Source organism: Crocuta crocuta, unplaced genomic scaffold (assembly GCF_008692635.1).
Source record: "Crocuta crocuta isolate KB4526 unplaced genomic scaffold, BGI_CrCroc_1.0 scaffold170, whole genome shotgun sequence".
Taxonomy (NCBI): domain Eukaryota; kingdom Metazoa; phylum Chordata; class Mammalia; order Carnivora; family Hyaenidae; genus Crocuta; species Crocuta crocuta.
In genome coordinates, this window is record NW_027527853.1 from 7,569,034 (window position 1) to 7,589,141 (window position 20,108).

A 20,108-nucleotide genomic window follows, 5' to 3' on the forward strand; every position below is an offset into this window, starting at 1 on the left:
AATAAACTTAAAAAAAAAATGCTTTTGAAGGACTGCTCTGTCACAGTTCTACTGGTCTTGCTGTGTGTGTGATGCTTGGAATGACAGCAGCGGTATTAGGTCCCTGGAGCTGCTGAGTCTGAACATGGAGAATGGCAGATTAAAAAGCTGCAAGGAAACCCAGTCCCTGATGATGTTGGGCTCACAAATTAACTATCTCGGGGCTGTCCCAATTTGTGACTTCTTGTTTGGGGTGATAATAAATCATTTTCATTGGTTAGGTCATCTGGAGCTGGGTTTTCTGAAGATGTTTTTCCAGCCTAACATAACTGATGCAACACTGTAACAAAACTCAGGTGAAGCAGCCTCCAAATTATAAACCTGCCAGACAAAAGTGCAGACGTCAAAAGAGATACCGTTGTATAATAGTGTCTCCCTAAGGGATAAGCTAGGGACACAGTTGTCTCAGTACTTAAGGGAAGAACAACTCCAAAAAAGAAGAAATGCTTTGAATTTTTTTTTTTAAATGTTTGTTTATTTTTGAGAGAGGAAGAGACAGAGTGTGAGTGGGGGAGGGGCAGAGAGCGAGGAAGACACAGAATGGGAAGCAGGCTCCAGGCTCCGAGTTGTCAGCACAGAGCTCGCTGCACGGCTGGAACTCATGAACTGTAAGATCATGACCTGAGCCAAAGTTGGACACTTAACCGACTGAGCCACCCAGTTTCCCAAAGAAGAAACACTATGAATTATCAACATAACTATATAAACCTGAATTATAAATATAACACAAAAATGTGGGGAAAAAACCCGATTCCTCTTTTTATGTCATCTATGATGATTTAGACATGTTGGGAGTCCTGAGTTCACTTCTGTAGTCATGCTGTAAGGTTGCTGACAAATTCTACTGAAAAGAAGGAAGATGCGTGGAATAACTATTATTTTAGTGGGAAACTACCCCACCCTATTCTTACTCTGTGTGTTTTAGGGGGAGTGGATACTTCCCCCATCTTGGGCATTGGGTGGGAAGGGTATTGTGTTCCGGACCTGTATGATTGGCTCAGGGATGGGCGTGTGAACGAATCAGAGACAATAAAATGAAAAAAAACCCCAAAAACAAATAAAAAGACTTTTCTGGGTTTGGTGGGAGAAAGCACACTTTTGAATCAGGCTGAACCTTACAAAATATCTCTGTGGCTGCTGGCGGCCATATTGCCGTATACTGGGTTTGAGAATGGAGCCATGTGGATGAGTATAGAGATGAGAATTGCGGGGAACCCAGATTCTAGTGAAATCATTTGAGCCCCTGGATCAAGACATGCATGAAACATGATCTCAGCTTTCTTTATTCGTAAGCCATTATATTTGCCTTCTATTTTAAGCCCGTTTGAACTCAGGGTTCTGTCATCTCCAGTGGAAAGGACCTAACTGAACAGAAGAGTGAAATGGGATCACAAATGTCTGAAGCCATTTGAATAGTTGTCATATGGAAAAGATTGAGAATTATTCTCAGTTGCTCTAAAAGAATGGCACCCACAGAGGGGAACCATTGAGAGGCACATTTGTCCTACACCTAATGTAGAACTTTTAAACACGTGTGGCTATCCAACAGCATAGCTGTTTGCTTTAAGCAGCTGTGACTTTTCCTACAATGTATGAGTTTAACCAAAAGCTTGGGATGTTCTAAATGGGAACTTTTGAGTTGAATCGATTAGGGCTTCTAAGCTCTTTCCAACTAGACTTGCAATGATTCTCCAACATAAATGGAAAAAGAGGGATTATACGAGGGCACATATATGGATGTGATTTGTAAATGATTAAATAGAAAATATGTATTGGTTAGGAGGAAGCTCCAGAGTCAGAAAAAAGCTGTTTGAAATCCAGTTTTGAGCTTTATTAGCTATGTGAAATCATTGGAAGAGGAAGTTAACCTCTTTGAGCCTAATTTTACTTATTTGTGAAATGTGGCTAATACCTACCATATAGGGTTGCAAGGACCGAATCCAGTGACATAAGTATGCATTCATCACAGAGGCTGGCATTTTGCATGCTCCGTAAATGTTAGCTAGTAGTATTCAAATACTTGGAAAATATGAGGCAGAATTATTTTTGCTCTTCTTACTCTTGTAGCATAATCATTCTGGAGATAAAAGGAAAAGTATATGCCAGATTTCCTTAAACTCACACAAAGCAGGGTGGGTTTCTAGGTAGATACATGTATAAAAGAAATAAAATTTTTTCCTCACACAAGTAGAAAATAAATTTATCAGCTTTTTTTTTTTTATTCTTAAAGAGTTTTGCCTTTGTGTAAAGATATGTTATGTAAAAAGGGTCTAAGGGGAGGAAGGGCCTCTGGACTAAAGTTGTGGTGATTTTTTAATGGTGCTAAAAGGGGAAGGAAGAAGAAAAATCTCCTGAGTCTTCTGGATACTTTTCATGTTTCTGAGGAGAGGAAGACATCTAAGTGGTTAGACTAGGTTGGCTGCTATCAGCAACTAGTACTGAATACCATTTCAACCTAGTAGAATAATATCATTTTAAGGAAAAAATATTGAAAAGATGTGAGAATAAAGGATTAACATTAAAGAAGAGTATAAATAAACAACCAAATAGCTGATGTCTGTTTGCTTTTTTTTTTTAGGTGGATTAAGTAGATATTAAGATTATTAAGCAGATCGGAGCAAAAATTATGCTGTTACAATGTATGGTTTTGTTTTTAGAATTTTATTCTAATGCTGTCTGAATTAGGAGGTTTTTGAATTGTAGTAGTTTTGTAAGCAGTTTTCAATTATCTTCCTAAATACTGTTTTTATACAAGTAGTGATTTATAGTTCTTACTAAAAGCTTCTTTAAAAAAAATCTTTGTTTCAGGCTTTAGTTTACTTTGAAAGCTATTGATCTTTTTAAATGCTATATTCTTTCTCATTTCTTTCTTCTTTTCATCCCTTATTTAACAGTCTACAAAGGGTCTTTTCAATTTTATTCATTTTGTTCAACAAACCAACTATTGGTGTTTGTTATTTTGCCAACAATTTCTGTTGTTGCTGTTTATTTTTCCTTTGGGTTTTAGAATCTAATTTTTTAAATTATGTTTCTAGGTTGGAATATATCATTGATTTTCTAATTCTAAAAATTATTTTGTTCATTCATCCTCATAATTATTTTAAAGTATATATTTGGTATAGTTACTTATAAGGGCCAAAGTTTATTATGCTAAAACTTAAACCAGAAAATACATTTTGATAAGTATGTGCTGTTTTATATTCTATTTCAGTGGAAATCTGTGAACATTTGTGATAGGCCTAGAGCAGATAAGCAATCTAGTTCAGAAAGTAAACATTGAAATTATGCATGTATAATATGTATTTCAAGATTAAATGTATTTGCTAGTTGATTGCTTTGGAGGAAAATTAATGGAAATAGGCAAATTAATTATCAACGGTAATAAATGGGAAAGAGAACAGAGAGTAAATTTAATTCATAGCTTTCTATACATTCATTTAAGAAAGGAAAAGTGTTATCAAAGTAATGATACAGAAACAAATATAGATAATGCAGAAACAAATGTCTTATCCAAAGTTATAGGTGCCAGAGGTGTCTGGGTGGCTCAGTCAGTTAAGCCTCCAACTTCAGCTCAGATCATCATCTCATAGTTCATGAGTTCAAGCCCTGCATCAGGCTCTGTGCTGACAGAGCAAAAACAAAACAAAAAACAAGATTTTAGGTGCCATATTTTTATATGCTTTTTAAAAACTCAAACATTGCTGGGTTTAGACTGCTATGTATGATATTCATAAAGTAGGAGGAGAATAATGTTTACATTCAGATAGTGCAGCCACTTGAGCTACATTGAAGAAACCTGTCTTCTTGTCTTTTCTGCAAGGATGGCTCAGGGATACACACCCTGAGCTATTTGTAGACGAGGCTCCAGACTCCAGTTAATGAGAGTATTCTTGGCTTGTAGAAAGAAACATCAGTTCTTTGCTCTGTGTCAGTGGGATCATCAGTAGCTTAAGACCAGACTTGGCCAAAAACATTCTCCCTTTTCTTCAAACTCCAACCCAAGGACAGGTGGCCACTATGTTTGAGAGTTGAACTCACAAGGAAGACCTTGGCTTTTTTTGTGCTTTTTCATCTTAAGTGTGGATTTCTTTTTTCCTCTCATTGGTGGACAGGCAAGTATGAATATTGTGGGTACCATTAGAATTTATTTATACCATTATTTATTTATAACTGGATAAATAAATGATGGCAAAGCCCCACAACAGAATGTTAATTCAGCTCTAAAAAAAGCACAAGGGAGCTCTTGATACACCAGTGTAAAAGCATCTCGTGGATATATTTTTAAGTGAAAAGAGCAATGAGCAAAACAGTATATCCAGTATGCTGTTCTAAATATAAGAAAGTTGAAGAGAAGAAATATATTCTTATTTGCTTGTGTTTGTGCAGAGAAAAGCTAGAAGTGTACACAAGATTTTAGTAAAAATGATACATATAGAATGTAGGGAGTGAGGAGGATGGGGCAAGATTTGGAGCAAGGGACTTCTCAGTATACGCTCTTGTTTTAATTTTTTCAGTATGTGAAGATGTTACATATTCAACATTAAAATTAAAAAAAGAAAAGATCATGTTGGATGTAGGAGGAGATTGGATTAGGAAGGAGAAGAATAGGTATGAGAGGCCCATTAAGAGGCCATTGCAGTTATCCGTGGCAAATTAATGATTCTAGAATGGTGGCAGTGGAGACAGAAGTAAGTAGGTTTTAGAGCTTCTGAAGAGGTGAAGTAAGCAGGCCTGGGTCAATATGCAGGGGAAATGACAAATGAGGAGTCCAGGATGAGTCCCAGGTTCCTGAACCATAACCTTAGATGGATTCACTAAGTTGGGAAAAAAGGAGGCTAAGGTTGTGGAAGCGATGATATGTTTGGACAGGCTGAGATGGTGCTAGACCCAGTAAGGTGTTTAATAAAAGTCTGTTGAAGTCATGAACCAGATGCTTTAGAAATATCAAAGTAGAGATGTGAAGGAGGCAGTTGGATTTGTGAGTCTGGAGCTCCATGGGGAAGTCTGGTCCGGGATCATCATCCAGTAGAGTGTTTTAAAGCCCTGGCAATGGATGAGCACAACTAAGGAATACAGAGTTAGAAGGAAAATGGGGTTGGGACCCAGCCTGGAGGAATTCTAAAACATAAAGGCCCCATAGTAGAGGACAAGGCAGGCAAGAAGACTTGGCAAGAGTGGGCCAGAGAACTGGGGGAGTGTGTCAGTATAGAACCAAGGGAAGTTTCAAGAAGGAGCCAGTGAATACATGCTGAGGGCTGCAGAGCTGTCAAGCATGACAAGGAGGGAGCAATGTCCACTGGATCTAAAGAGGTCCTCAGTGATCCCAGTGATTTCTGTCTCAGGGGCCTCTTGTGCTGGAAGGTGGATGATCCCTGTAGATTGAGGATGGCTTATTTCAGATAAGCCTGGCTTGAAAACTGCGAGCTTCTTCTCTTTCAGTCCACCTGGCTTGAAAACTGACGAATTTCTTGAACTCTTCCTTTCTCTTTGTCTATTTTTCCCACCAGTCCTTGCTAAATCATGTCTACATTCTATCTACTCTGTTTCAGCAGTATCTTCTGCTTCTGTCTTCTTTTCTCTATTCATACTGCCACTTACCAAGTCAAGTCCAGGTAGCCTCATGCCAGCAAGTTGCACAGACACCTGTCCTGCCCTGCCCAGCTCTTGTACATGGGCATAACCACCCTCTGCTCTTCCTTTCCCAGCTGCTTTGTATCATAGTCCTCTTTCTCTCCCACGAGATCGACTCTGGTTGCAGCCCTATTTGCCAGTTCCTTTCTTTAAAATGGGGTTCTGAGGAAAGGAAGTCAGCTGTATTTTTTGAGTGTCTGTTAGATAGTGGGTGGTGTGGAAACTTGACATACACCTTCTTGTTGAACCATCAAAGTGACTCCATTCTTTCCCCCTTTCTCACATGTGAGGCAGTGGAGGCTCAGGATGGCTAGGTATCCTTCTCAGAGTACTCTAGCTGGTAAAAGGACAGGGCCAGAATTCAAACCACATCTGCCTGATGCAGGACTTAAACTGGTTTCATTTTAGGGGCACCTGGGTGGCTCAGTTGGTTGAGCATCCGACTTTTGATTTCGGCTCAGGTCACTATCTCACATTTTGTGGGTTCAAGCCCCACATCGGGCTCCATGCTGACAGCGCAAAGCCTGCTTGGGATTCTTTCTGCCCCTACCCTACTTGAGCACACACACATTCCTCTCTCTTTAGAAATAAACATTTAAAAAAAGAAATAAACTGTTTTCCTTTAATCCACGTGTTGAATACTGTCTAGCTGCTGTATGGAGATGGTGCTTCTCCATACAGCCTACGATAAAGAAACAGACTAAGGCAAGGACACACCAGTTGAGAGCGGAGAACATTTCAAGAAAGGCTGCACAGTCCGCCACCACATTTCAGGGACCCCGGTGCACATCTGTACTGCAGCTTGCCCCCAGCCCACCCACTACTGTCTGTTCCTCTTCCCTGCTTTGTGTTCTCCATTGTACTTACACCATTTCTGACCTACTGAACAGTTTTACTTATTTATTTATGATCTCTTTGCCCCACTCCAGATTGTAAGATTTGTAGATTTTTAAAATTCTTTTTATTTATTTATTTGTTTATTTGTTTGTTTTTATTGAAGTATAGTTGGCATACCAAGTCATATTATTTTCAGGCATACAACATAGGGATTGGACAATTCTGAACATTACGCTACCCTCACCACCGTGACTGTACTTACCATATGTCACTGCACAGCGGTATTGCAGTGTTACTCCCTTTCTTCCTCATGCTGTGCTTTTCATCCCCATGACTTATTTATTTTGGATCTGAAAAGTTACAAAATGTGTACCTCTTTATCCCCTTTACCTATTTCGCCCATCCCACCAGCTCATCCCCCCGCCCCCACCTCTGGCAACCACCAGTTTGTTCTCTCTATTTATCCTTCAGTTTCTGTTTTTGTGTATTCACTTGTTTGGTTTTTTAGATTCAGACTTTGTGGATTTTTATCTCTTTTGTTCACTACTGTATCCCCAGTCCTTAAACAGTACCTACTGTATCATAGGTGCTCAGGATACATTCTTTGATTGAACAAATGAATTAGTTAAGGTGGAGTCAAAGTAAAGGAAGGCATTGAATGAATTTCAGAGTTGCTTCAAACACCAGTGAGTGTTTGTGGCTCATTTTTAGGGGCTGCAGATGCCAAGATGAAGCTGTAGGTTTGGTCATAGGTCATTACTGGGAATGAGGTGAAGTGCTTGTCAGCAAATACAATTTCCGAGATCATGTGCTAAATAGGAGAATATGGCATTGGTATTCTGTCTCAGTTATTTCTTGTTGCATGAGAAACCACCCTGTAACTTTACTTTATTGATTATTTTTCCTAATTTTGTGGTCAGGAGTTCATGTAGGTGGTTCATTGACACAAAACGGCATCATAAGGGCTTATTTATTTCGTCGCACCCACCAGGTGTCTGGGCCAGACTGAAAGATCCAAGAAAGCTTTCCTCACATGTCTGACTCCTCAGTGCTCCTCTCCATGGTGCTCTCCTTCTTAACATGCTTAGCGTGGGCTTCCTGGCAGCGTGGTGGGCTTCCAAGAGGGAGCTATCCAAGCTGTGAAGGCGGAAGCCACAGACCTCTTAAGGCTCAGTCTCAGAAGTCACACATCACTTGCCCCACTCTCTGCTGGTAAAGATGAGTCACAAGGCTATCCCAGAATAAAGAAAGGGAGAAGAGTTTACCTCTCAAAGACAGGGTGGCAAAGAATATAAAGCCCCCTGTAGTTCACCACTGCTCGTTAGGAGATTAGACTGTTAAGATGCCCAGAACTGGCTTACTCCCAAGATGTACTTGACATTTCAAGAAGTTAATGAGAACTTATAGTATAAAGATAATTTGCACAATTTTCTGAGAAACTCAGTATGGCTAAGTCAGCAGCTAATCCCAAACTTGCCAAGTTTATAGAGAGATCTATAAAGAAGGACCAACTGGCAGGTGAATGAAATTACTGGCTGAAACCATGATTTTTCTAAAAAGGCCTTTTATTATTTTAAATTAAAATTAAAAATAATTTTGTGAAAATCCTATATGCTCATCATAAAGATTTCAAGCAATTATGAAAAACACAATAAAGGAGGAAATCATCTAAACTTTCCTGTGCAGACAAAAAAAAAATGCTAACATTTGGTGAGTTATTGTTTTGAGATCTCTTTATGCTCTTTATACTGCTATTCAGTTAGAAGGATGGCTCACACTCATTGGCTGACTCAGTAGATAGGCAGAAAGTTGATAGATGGAAAAATTATAAGAAGGAGATCACATTATACATGTTATTCTAACAAAATATTAAAACAAAGTTCACTTGAATTTAAAAGAAAAATAAAATTAAAATGAAGGAAGTAAAAACCTGAAGTAAGGGCTATTAATTTTAGAGTTATTAGTTCCTAAAAGATTACATGAAGATAATGGGAAAATATGCAACCATCAAGAAGTTGGGTTTATATAAACTATATGTTAAAATTTTATAGACAGTAATAGTTGTTCCTTACTATAAAAGTTGAAGTGATCAGTCTTCTAACACTGTATCCTACACTACTTTCCTCAACTCCTGATTCTTGTGTCTTGTCTTATTTTCACTTTGTAAAATTTACATTCTTTTTTTTTAATATAATTCCCACAGGTGCTAGTTCTATATTTAAACAGGTTCAGTTATAATCATTATTTCTTTGGTTCTAAGCTCTTCATTTTGGTTCATCTTTTGGTTGGATGAATTGTGTCCCCCGCCAAAATAAATTTATGGATACTGTAGTACTATATTCCCCAAATTCTTTCATCTTTGAGAATGTCTACTTGTTGACTTTATAACCTTAAATGACAGGTATAATGTTATTGCACACTCACATCTTTCTGTACATTTTTGTGTTATGTTCCATTATGGAATGATGCTGTTTGAATCAGCCTGATGGTTTTCCCTTCAGACATTTCTTGATTTCTTTTTTCAGTGTAGACGCCTGCATATATCTTTACATGTCTTTATTTATTTTTATTATTTTTTAAAGTTTATTTATTTATTTTGAGAGAGAGCAAGTACGAGCGGGGGAGGGGCAGAGAGTGAGAGGGAGAGAGAGAATCCCAAGCAGGCTCTGTGCCCTGTCAGCATGGAGCCCAATGTGAGGCTCAATCTCACAAACCACGAGATCATGACCTGAGCTGAAATCAAGAGTTCGCCCCTTAATTGACTGACCCACTCAGGTGCCCCACATCTTTCTGTGTCTTGAAGTTCAATAACTTTACCTGGTTAGGTCTTGTTGTTGATAATTCTCTGTCATTTTTTCCAACTGTGTTGTGTGTCCCTCTGATCATGACATTAACCTCTTTCATGGATTTAAGGAAAATATCCTATATTGTAGCTCTGTGCACCTCTATTTACATTTTGTTGTTGTCATTTTGTTTGTTGGGTTCTTTTGTTTCTTTGGGAGCACCAGTTATCCTCATGTTGTACTGTCTTTGTGTGTCCTCATTGTCTGTCATCTTCCATCCAATTGCATGAATACATTTTTCCCTCTGCATTGTTTTATTTTACCTCCAGCCTTTATTTCATGCTATCAATTTGCTTTTCAAGTGTGTTTGTTCTTTTCCTAGCTGCTTCTGACTTATCTATTAGATCTGAACTGGCAGTGTTTTGACTTCCACTTATTTCCTTAACTTCAGAGTCTCTTCTTCTATCTCATTCTGCCAATTTAACATCTTTGAGTCCCTGCTTTAGTGATTATGTATATATGTGACCCTTGAACAACACTGGTTTGAACTGCATGGGTCTACTTATATATGGGTTTTTAAAAATTAAAACAGTACAGTACTGTAAATGTATTTTTTGTCTTATGAGATTCTCCTATTTTATTTTTTCTAGCTTACTTTATAAGAATACAGTATATAATACATATTATATTAAAAAAATGTGTGCTGATCAACTCTTTATGCTATCCAGAAGGCTTCTGGTCAACAATAGGCCATTAGTACTTAAGTTTGGGGGGAGTCAAAAGTTAATATGGATTTTTGATGGCATGGAGGGACAGCACCCCAACTCCTGCATTGTTCACAAGTCAGCTGTACTTGTTGAGGTCCTTTGCAATGAAAAGTGTTTGTAAGAAGACTGCTTCCAATATAAGGGTGTTTTTTCTTTTTGATTTGGTTTTTCAACAGTCTTTTGTGTTCTCTTGCTTTCTTCATTCATTTCTCTTATTGTAGTATGTTTGTATAGTTGCTATAACACTTTTTTCCCATTTGTTTCATTCTTAACTTGAGTTATTTAAATCTTAATATTTATTCTGACGTTGTGTAGTTGAATTCACCTGGACTTTCTGCCTTATTTGACATCAGTTATTTGCCTCCCTTTAAGCTACTTAATTATTGTATCTACTTTCCTATAGTCTGAGGGGGTAGGGTTGGGGGAGGGGAAGGAGTGGACTCTTTACTGCTGTTGAATGAAAAGCCCTTAGTGGAGGACTGTTCTTTATTTTGAATCCTCATTAAGTGTCCATATCAGAGCACATTCCACTATGCTAAAGATTTACCCACTTTAGGGACCTTGGTGTATCTCCCATTTTAACCTCAGTGCCTTGAAAGATAACACATTTTAGTGCCCCTACTCACTGTTGCTAAAATGATACGTTGGGGCTTCTCTTCTTGATGGTTTTTCATGGCTTTATCTTACACTGGCTCCTCGTCACCTCAATTTACTTCAAATAATACTAGTCAGAAATTTAAGAATTTTATTCACTTATCCTCTTCATTACTCCTTCTGCAGGGTGGTGTGGGCTTAGAAGCCACTTTGTACTATCATAAGACAAAATATATATTTTTTCCCTGTCTGTACTTTTTTGAAGTTTGAAGTAAAGTTTTATGCCATTCCTTTGTTTTATTGTTGTTAGTAAAATTTTGGCTCACTCTTTACCTTTACATTTCTCTCTTTTTCTGAGGAATAAAATTCTTTGGTGGGAAAATTCAGACTTTAGTGTCAGTTCAGATACAGTTGAAGTGATTAAACACCAAGTATAATTCAGGGGTCACTTAATCTCTTGCATTATTTATTTTCATGACTTTATGTAATTATCAAAAAAATTGATAGTTTTTTGATAAGTAAAGAGTGTTACATGTTAGTTAGCTAAAAATTGAGTTGACAGAGAAAACCTCTGTTTTGGGTTTTTTGGGGGGTTTTTTGGCATTGAATGATGGAAAAATTCAGCAGAAAACAATTTCTTTACGATAGAGTACAGACAAGATTAGTCTCCCTGGAAGGTTTGTGGCAGCTTGAGTAGGGAGCAAATAGATCTGTGTTGCGCTCATTTGGTGGAGAATTTTCTGTATCCTTAGCTTCTGTTATCACTGAGTATCGGTGGTAGGCAGAATTGTAAGATGGCCCCGAGATTCTCTCCTTGTGTGTATGCCCTGTATAATTCCTTCCCCTTCAGTGTCAGTGGGTCTGACCTAATCAGGTGAGCCCTTTGCAAAGAGGATTTAAAGATCAGAGAGATTGAGACATGTGGCAGGTACTCTCCTGCTGGTCTTGAAGATGCAGCCTTTATGAGTTCGGCACCAACCAGGAAGTAAATTCTGCCAACAAACATGTACGCTTATAAGAGTTCTCCTCACATGACACCTCAGCCCCGGCCAACACCTTGAATTCAGCCTCGTGAGCCCCTGAGTAGAGAACCAGTGGAAATGTGTCCAGACTTTTGACCTACAGAACTGTGAGAACACCTACTGATTTGGTGTTATTTTAAGCCACTCAATTGTGGTAATTAATTATGTAACGAGTAAACCAATACAGTATATGAATTTTTAAAAAGTACTTTTAGCTTTAAGTGATTTGCTTTATTTTAATTAAGACTGATTTTCTCCCTACAGGGAAACTATCATTTCTTATTTTATAATTTACTTTTTCAAAGAGGAAGCTTTCGTAATTCAGTTTCCAAATTTTATTGGGGTTTTGTGTGTGTGTGTGTGTGTGTGTGTGTGTGTGTGTGTATGTGTTTGTTCCTATCCCCTCTCCTCTGCCCGGTTTTCTTCCCAAACCCTGAGACCACAATGGGAAGTCTAGAATGTTACTGGTCCTGACTGTAATCACAGCCTGGAAACACTGATGAAAATGGTTTAAAAGTGTAGTGGAATCACATTAGAACCACGGTTTTAGAAAACAGGTCAACATATAGGTTAATGGCAAATGGTAAGTTTGATGTGATCTTAAAATTTTCCTTTTACTTTTTATTTAAAAAAATTTTTTTAAATGTTTTTATTTATTTCTGAGACAGAGAGAGAGAGACAGCATGAGCAGGGGAGAGTCAGAGAGAGAGGGAGACACAGAATGTGAAGCAGGCTCCAGGCTCTGAGCTAGCTGTCAGCACAGAGCCCAACACGGGGCTCGACCCCACAAATCATGAGATCATGACCTGAGCCGAAGTCGGACATTTAACCGACTGAGCCACCCAGGCACCCCTACTTTTAATTTTTAATGTTAACCTTCTTTATTTACATTCCCAGCACTGCAGAATCATGATGCACAATTCACTTAATTTCTACAGAGTGAACGTATTTATGTAACACACCCAGATAAAGAATAGAACATTTCCAGAACTCCTCAATTTTCCTTAGGCTCCCTTTTACTCATTAACATCCCCCGTCCCCTCAAGGTAGCCACCATTCTTGTGTGTCTAGCACTATATGTTAGCTATGCCTTTGTTTGAACTGTGTTTTCTTTTTGGCTGTTTTGGCTCAGTTTTATGTTTGTGAGAATCATTAATGTTGGTGCCTTAAGCAGTAGTTGGTTTGCTCTTGTTTTATGGAATTTATTGTGTAAATATACCACGATTTATGTACCCATTGTACTATTTTATTCTTGTGGAATGGGTTGGTTTCATTTGGGGCTCTTACCATTAGTGCTGCTATGTACATTCTTATACATGTATTTTGGAATTTGGATGAATGTTCGTAGTATACTTAGAAGAATTGCTAGAGATTATATATATCATATGTTTATATATAAGCTTTATGTGAAAGATATATATATATACATATATATATATATTCTCAGCTTTAATAGATGTTAAAAAATAGTTTCCCAAACTTACTGAATCAATTTATATGCCCACCAGCAATGTATGAGAATGGCACTTGCTTCCTGTCTTCACATAACAGTTAGCACTGCAATTTTTATTATCATTGTCATCATCATTTTTAATTGTAACCATTCTGGTGGGTGTTGGTGGTATCTCAGTGTGCTTTTAATTTTCATTTCCCCTGATGACTCATGATATTTAACACCTTTCCATATGTTTATTGAAGGCCAGTAATTTTTAAACTTTGGGTCATGATCTATTATTGGGTCATGAAATCAATTGAGTGCATTAAGACCAACATTTGAAAGATCTGAAGTAGAATAGCATACAAGAGGCTGAACTGCAAATTATAATGGTGAGTTGGTATTGTGAAACTTTTGTTTCAATTTCATATACATAAATGTATGCATGTCTATGTCTGTATGCCTACATTTGTATACATCTGTCTGCCTCAGCTTCTTATTTATATACATAAGTCTTTGTGTACTGAGTGACTGTGTAAAATATATTTATTATAAGAAATATTTGTTTTTATTTCTTATTGTCAGAAAGGTTTCCAAAACCCTGCTATATATACTGTGCATTAAAAACAATCTACAGCTTCATTAAGCATAAAAACCACACTCCTCTCACTTGCACACAGCACACAACTGGGAGACTGAGCTAATAGCTGGCATAATGGAGATGTGATTCATGATGTTTTGCTGGGCCAAACTGGAAGCAAACCACTAAGATGAAATACGTAAAGCATAAGTAAAGTCCTTCATGCAACAAGAGTAAAGTCTGAAATTGAACAAGGGTAGGCTACTCTGACAGCAGTACATAGGATAAAGAACACAACAGCTCTAAATACAAAAAAGTCTTGGGCCTCCAGAGCTTCTTGAAAGTGAATCCGTGTTGGGGCGCCTGGGTGGCTCTGTCAGTTACGCATTTGACTTTGGCTCAGGTCATGATCTCGCCCTTCAGAGTCTGAGCCGCTGGTCAGGCTCTGTGCCGACAGCTCAGAGAGAGCCTGGAGCCTGCTTCAGATTTGTGTTTTCTTCTGTCTCTTTACCCTTCCCCTGTTCACACTCGGTGTCTCTCTCTGTTTCAAAAATAAATAAACTTTTTAAAAATTAAAAAAAAAAGGATCTGTGGATGGCGATCTGGGAATCTGTGTGTTTCAAAAGCTTCTCAGCGATTCTGATGTTCTGACAACTTTGGAAACCACTGATACAGGCTGCAGACGCCAGTGGATTTCACCTGTAAGGAGGGGAGTTCTCATGGAAATGGTGTTCTCAGTGTACAAAACTTTTTTAAGCCTAACAATCCCCAAAGTGTAATTCTATCCTGTTTCTTTTACCCCCTAAATTATTTTTATTCTATAGCAGCAAAACTCAGGAGAAGCCATTTAATTGAAGAACCATTATCTATAATTTCTATACAGTTAGAATAGAAGACAGACAGCAGAGTTAATTTGCTTTCTAATCCCCCTCCCTAGATTTTAACTCCCTAACCCTCTTTTTCTACAAACCCATTCTTTAATAGAGCCCCTATTGTGAGTTGCATATATTTCTCAATTATATAATACTTTGGTGCCTTTGTCTGTGAGATTTACTGTATTTTCACATTTGTGTACATTTTAAAGTTAAATTCTGAAGGCTTTATAAGCACCCTGCTTTCTAATTAACAGTGAGCGTAAGTAAGGTGCCATAAAAGGTAGTGTGACAAGTATTAACCATGCATATTAGATAATATTCAGAATNCTTGAGAGAATGAATGTGTAATTTGGACAAACACTTCCCTGAATGCCAGTATTACTTTATATACTAATTATGGGATTTTAAATGCCAGTGAGTTCTGTTTCCTTTGTGTGAATTTATGAATGTAATAAAAACACTTTTGGAAAGCTAATCAAATAACACAATCTAAGATTTAATTACCAGCTTTTTAAAGATTTTATTAACCAGGTCTTCTATATTGCCAAAATCACTTAGGTGACTTAGGAATCACAGAATTGTCCTTAATGTTTTATTATATCCTCAGAATCAAATGGTGTTCTTTTCCTTCTTTCTCCTTTTTTCTTCCTCCCTTGCCTCCCCTTTCCTTCTTTTCTTTCCATACAGTTAACAAAAATTTAGCATAGAAAAGTACAAAGAGGGGCAGCTAGGTGGCTGAGTTGCTCTTGATTTCTGCTCAGGTCATGATGTCACAGTGGTGGGATTGAGCCCCAGGTCGGGCTCCATGCTGGGTGTGGAGCCTGCTTGAGATTCTCTCCCTCTCTCTCCCCATCCCTGCTCCTTTCCTGCTCAAATGTGCATTTGCTCGCTCTCTCAAAAAAGAAAGGAAGGAAGGAGGGAAGGAAGGAAGGATGGAAGGAAGGAAGGAAGGATGGAAGGAAGAAAAAGAAAAAATTTAAAACTACTCAAATTTCTATAGCTCAGATAAAAGTGCCATTTATATTTAGTAGGATTTCTTCTAGACATCTTGGTATATACACACACACACACTCACTCATACAAACATCTAGTTTTACATAAAGAAATTAATACAATATATGATGCTCTGTTACTTGTCTTTTAGGGCTAGACATTGTTTTCTATCCATTTCTCTGTGCTTTCTTGCCAGTAAATAGTAAATACATCATAATTTTTAATGGTTACATTATATATCCATATTCATATCTGTATCCATACGTACATGCATATACCCTGATTTAACTAACCTCCTATTGATAGATATTTATACTGCAACTTCCCCCTCTCTGTTATGTGTCTAGTTCACATTCTTGCACATTTAGCACTTCGCACTTGTACAGTTATATTCGTAAATTCCTGGAAGCCTGATTGCTGAGCCTAAAGGTAAATGCTGTTGTATATCAGTTCCCAGACTGCCCTCCAGAATGGTTATCTCAGCAAAATGATAGCGTGCATGGTTTTTCACACTTTCTCAATATTTGATTTTGTCCTTCTTAAAAATTGACAAATGACCAAAAATTCTGTCATCATTTAAAAATTTGCATCTCTTTGATTATGAATGAAATCGTACATATTTCCAAGTGCTTGTTGGATATCCCTATTTCTTCTTTGTTTCACTGCTTCAATATTTTTATTGGGATGGTTTGGCCTTTTTCTCATTGACCTGTAAGAGATCTGTGAATATTGAGTTATTGTTATTTGGACTCTAAGTTCGTCATTTGACTTTTAACTCCATACACAGTGATTTTTAACTTAAACTAAATGTCACTTATTTGTTTTTACTTTTGTACATAAAATTTTTGTCAAAAATTTATCACTGTGTCACTTTATAGTTTTAAGCTTTGGTATCATAGTTAGGAATGATGATTGTCCTTGCAGGATTGCAGAGATACCCATGTTTCCTCATAGTAGCCTTAGAGTTTAAATTTTTTACATGATAATCTTTGATCCATCTGGGGTTTATTTTTGAATAAGGAGAAAGATAAGCCAGTTTTATTTTTACTTACCCCCATCGCTAGTCAGTTTTCAGACTTTAAGAATACATACCCAATTTACCACTGATTTAAAGCGACTCATTTTCTTACATTATTCCCTTATATATGTGAACCTATTTCTGGGTTCTGTTCTGTTCAATTGACCTGTCTATTTCTGAATAATTATTACTGTGTTTTGTTTCTGTGGCTTTACACTATTTTTTTTTCTTTTATTTTTGAGAGAGAGAGAGAGAGAGAGAGAGAGAGAGAGCATAAACAGTGGAGAAGCAGAGTAAGAGCTGGACCCAGGATCTGAAATGGGCCCTGTGCTGACATCAGTGAGTACAATGTAGGGCTCTAACCCACACACCTAGAGTTCATGACCTGAGCTGAAGTCAGACTGAGCCACCCAGGTGCCCAGGCTTTATACTATTTTTTTTTTTTTATGGAATAAGTATCCGTTCAATTTTCTTCTTTTTCAGATTTTGTTTTTTCCATATTTACATGATGAATGTAAGAATCATTTGGTCAAATTAAGAAAAGCCCTGCTGGAAATTTCAAGTAGGGTTGTACAAGATTATTGTATAATCATATTGTGTGTGTGTGTTTATGTGTGTGTATATACTCTTTGTATACTTTTTTTGTAAAATTATATATAGTTATATAATTGAGAGAATATTGGCACTTTTATAATACTGGGTTTTAGTTTTTAAAAATTTCCGTATAGATTCAGGCATTCTTTTAGGTCTCTCAGTAGCATTTTATGTGTTCTTCATATAGAATCTGGCCTTTAAAACATTTAACTAGATATTTTAGTTGATTGTTGTCATGAATAGAGTTATTTACTTTCATAATATTTCTAATTGTATTGATTTAAAAAAACTTATGGACTTTTGTTTATTTATTTTATTTCCAGACACTTTAATGAGCACTCAAACATATTTTTAAATCATCTTTTGGTGGATTTTAGCCTTCAAAAGTCTCACCAGATGGTACCCAGGAGACTAAAAAAGTAAATATAATTGCCTTACCATAGGACATGACTTGAGAATGGAGTCTAAAATAGGAATTTATGGAATATAATTTGTACATCCAGGAAGGACCAAATGTGGGCTGACCCTTATCATGGAAATGCAATATAAGTCAAGCTAAGTATATTAGAATGACTAAGCATGCTGTACTTATGAGATTATTTAATATTGTGAGATGTTCTTGGTACTCGGTCTCTCAGGGATAATCTTTGTGAATTCCCTATTATTTATGTGAGCAGAAGAAAGGCTGGATTTAATTAAGCCTGAAGATAGAATTCCCTGTTTAGGTAAAGACTATGGGAAGAAGGGAAGGGAAAACTGAACCAACTTCTTCAAGAATAGGAGTCTACGAGGCTGTGAATTCCAGGCTTGCTAATTTTTTTGTATAACCCCACAGATAAAATATAAATTTTCTTGTTGAGAGTGATCCTACTTCCTCCTTCTGGTAAACACCTACCTGCCCTAACTACCCACCTCCCAACCCCCCAGTAAGTAGGTGTAAGATGGTCTGACAGTGCCATCTGGTGGCCACCTGGGGAACTGTAGGAATTTGGTCTCTTCTATTGCACCTCCCGCCTGGGATAGTATCCTGGAAGCTTGATCCAGGTTTGGGAACAAGCAGCTTATGCCTGTGGCTACGGGCAAAGAGAGAAGATCATCAAAATCCAAGTCCTGGCAAAGGCTTGCTGGGGGAGCTCGGAAACAAGGAAGAAGCCAAAAGGCTACATTCACAGGAGTTGATAGAGAGCAAATATGAGATCTGAGAACAAAGGTCTGCAAAGCAGTTACAGCAGGAGACACCTGAACCATTCATTCCTGAAAAATAAATATATATATATATATTCATTTTTAATGAATATTAAAAATGAAATTTCATTTTTAAATGAAACATCTTAAGAATAGGGATTAGCTTAACTATGTCTCTGTTTGGTTCCAACACCTTTCTTCAAGGGTTTCCTCATCTACCTTTTATTATTATTTTTTTATTGTCTTAAAATTTTTTCCCAACAGCTTAAAACTCAGATAATTTCAGATAATTCCAAAATGGCAAAATCTACTCCACATTTCCCTTCCTTCCTCTCTCTTTCCCCTCTTCCTCCCTTGCTCCCTACTTGATTTTCTCTTTTCCCTTCCTTTTCAGTTCTAATTACTGCATTCTCAGTAAAAGCTCCATCTTTCTTGTCCTTCATTCTGTTTGAGAGCCAAAACTTAGTCCTAAAATTACTGATAAACCACAGTAGAGCTTGTGGGTTAGCTTTTTCAGGGAAAGGGACCTAGAGATTGTGAAATGAATACCTTGTGCCAGTGACACCCGAATCCTTGGAAAGAATCAGGAGTCCCTTCAGTATTCCATGAGGCTCAGTTCTTCTGTTCAACCCAACACGATTTCCCAAGTGCCTGCATTCAAGATTTTTGTCTCTTTTATTCACTGCCGTATCCCCAACTTTTAAGACAGCACCTGGCATGTGGAAAGATCTCCATTAGTATTTGTGGAAGGAATGAATGAATACTCTTGATGAATAAGCAAACATGGGCGATTCATTTCTACTGATATCTAATGATGCTAATTCTCATTGGGAAAGCGTGATTTCGACTTTTGTGGGATAATTTAAGCAAAATACATGAGGGTATATCTAGCACAAAACAATTATTTTTAAAATTTCAACCTACCAACTGAGAGCCTTTCAGAAAATAACCTGTTGGTAAGTTGGGGACTCCCTTCCCTTCCTTTTCATGTGTGAAGAGTGCATCTTTTATAGACATCCATGAAATAAAAATCCAACAAAATGACAGCTTTCACCTGTCTTGGCTTCTTACGGGCTCTTGGCATCCTCCTCCAAATAGAAGCTAAGGCCTTTAAATACAGAGAAGAAAACAAATTTGGAAAGCTGAAAACCATTAAACATTTGGTAAAACATCTTGCTGTGTATGTTTTCTGTTTGCTGAGTCTCTTTTGCATTGGAAATCCTTGATAACAGAGATGGAGAAATATTTATTCTCTATATAGAACTAAGCACAGAAAAAACGTTGGCTTTACCTCATATTTTTCAGAATTGTGCCCCTTTTTTGTGATCCTTCTCAGGAGAGGAGAGACGAGGTAGGCCGTTTTTATTTTATAGATTGTTCTGACATTACTCTTGTGTGAGAATTTTCTGGGCATAAAAAATGATCACTGGCTACTTTCCATTCCCAAACCCTAGGATTTCCTTAATATCTCACAAATCTCTGTGATCTTTAGGAAATACTTTCGTTACAGTGCAAAGGGGAATTTAAAATGAATTAAAAGCCTGTCTGAATTAAGACAACCCAGGAGATCAGTGGGTGTATAATATCAGAGTGTGGTAGACCTTGGTTAATTTGTGAGGATGTGTCACAACATCCAACATCAGGCTTGACATTTTGTTCCCAGCTGATTTTGGTGGCAGTGGGGGTGGGGGGAGGGCGGGTGTTTAATCTTCAGTTCATTGACTGCATGGAGTAGGAGAGGCTGCAAGGTAGATG

General features: G+C 37.5%; 1 protein-coding gene across 1 annotated transcript in view; it reads left to right on the forward strand.

Annotated features, from left to right (window-relative positions):
• Positions 1-20,108, forward strand: part of HTR7 (5-hydroxytryptamine receptor 7) — an 84,924-nt gene that overhangs the window by 56,058 nt on the left and 8,758 nt on the right. The window lies entirely within an intron of this gene.